The sequence below is a fragment of the Sinocyclocheilus anshuiensis genome, unplaced genomic scaffold, assembly GCF_001515605.1.
Source record: "Sinocyclocheilus anshuiensis isolate Anshui unplaced genomic scaffold, SAMN03320099.WGS_v1.1 C32959460, whole genome shotgun sequence".
Lineage (NCBI taxonomy): Eukaryota > Metazoa > Chordata > Actinopteri > Cypriniformes > Cyprinidae > Sinocyclocheilus > Sinocyclocheilus anshuiensis.
This window is the reverse complement of record NW_015621104.1, coordinates 285-1875: the sequence shown is the minus strand read 5'-3', so window position 1 is coordinate 1875 and position 1591 is coordinate 285. Positions and strand designations below refer to the sequence as shown.

At 35.1% G+C, this 1591-nt stretch overlaps 1 long non-coding RNA gene across 1 annotated transcript; it reads right to left on the bottom strand.

Annotated features, from left to right (window-relative positions):
* On the bottom strand, positions 1 to 693 carry LOC107683125 (uncharacterized). The gene is made up of 5 exons (XR_001633668.1): positions 646 to 693; positions 512 to 541; positions 365 to 400; positions 158 to 265; positions 1 to 60 (listed from the first exon to the last, which is right to left on the bottom strand). It is a non-coding gene; the product is annotated as an uncharacterized LOC107683125 (long non-coding RNA).
* Positions 694 to 1591: the final 898 nt, after the last annotated feature.

The window sequence follows — 1591 nt, the reverse complement described above, 5'->3', positions numbered from 1 at the left end:
GATGAGACCTCAGCAAAGTTATTCCCCGTCTTCTCCCTTCTTGTCAGCGTCTTCCGTTGCCTGAAAAAACATCATCATTGGCATTAGATTACATAGAAAGACCACAAATCATTTTAGGGTGTTATATGTAAGATTTGCCAGTATATGACTTTGTTACCTCTTCGTCAGCTTTCGTTTCTCCGTTTTCTGCGGGCACCTCCTCTTTCTTCTCCTCCTCCTTGGGCTCCTTGGGTTCCTTTGTTTTCTTAGGTTTGGCAGCCGCCTTCTGCAATGTGGTAAATTGATTTTTTATATTGTTGCCAAGTTATAATTTAGAATTTAATCTAGGTTTTTATCATTCTTCTTATTTCAACAGTTTTATTACCTTTGGCTTAGGCTCTGCCTTTGAAGGTGCAGGTTTCTAAAAATGAAGAAGTTATAATACATCAATTAATAAATAGAGAATGTAAATAATTGCCATATCTGTTGAATGAATGAGAACTGTATATACAAGTAGATCATGAATACTCACGTTTACCAACCTCTCTGACCTTCTTTTAGGCTGCAAAGTAATAAGTTGAAAACATGTACCTTATTTTGATGCAATAAATATTTATTGTATTATTAAACTGTATTTCTGTGCAATAAGGAGTGAGATCTGCTTACCTCAGTGACTTCAGCATCATTGTTCGCCTATGGGGGAAAAAAAAAAAGTATTATTCTCAAGTCCATCAGTGTAATTGATAACAGATGCATCTTTAGCTAAATTATTAGCTAAAACAGTCTAGCTCATCAGGGAATTGTACAAATTTCATTTATTTTGATTCTGATTCCTCCTTAACAATTCTTTTAGTACTTTTGAGAAGACATTTTCTGAGGGAAAAAAAAGAATATTTCTTCAAATGACATAAGTTCAGTTTTTAAAAGAACAGAAATCAATTTAAAACAACTGCAGAAGATGTTTACAGACTTTTCATAGTTTTAGAGGCCAGTCAATAATTGGTTAAAATACCAAAACAAACAAAACACGTGGTACTAAATCTCCTTCACTGATTTATTTGAATAAAACATTACTTATTAAAAATCATGTCATAATGTGAATAAAGCCACGTTGGCATGAATAACCAGTCAGTAACTTACTACAATAATTTAAACGAGCTATAAGTAAAACATAACACCGAAACAGTTCTTGATTCCTTTCCAGTCGGACATGACCAAAGTAAATAACATGTGGTTTTCATCAACTGCGTATTTAGTAACCGCTTTAACTGATTCATGTGATTTATTAGAAAGGGGCTGATAAAACCCATAACCATTCCTTAGGGAACCGGAATAATCGAGCTGTATATTATTGATTCACTCAAAAAGATCCGGTTCGTTAGAGTCATTTGTTCGAGAACCAGACTACACAGGTCGCCACGTATGGTTTTGATTCATTAAAAAGAATCGGATCACTTGAGTCATTCGTTTGGGAATGAGCCTACCCGGGTTGTGCGGTAAAGAATCGGATCGGGGTTCGGACATGGTTGCTCTACGTTTCGTACTGTGTGTGGATTATTTCTTAAAGTAACGACTCTCAAATATACAGCCGGCAATTCATCAATGTTTATGC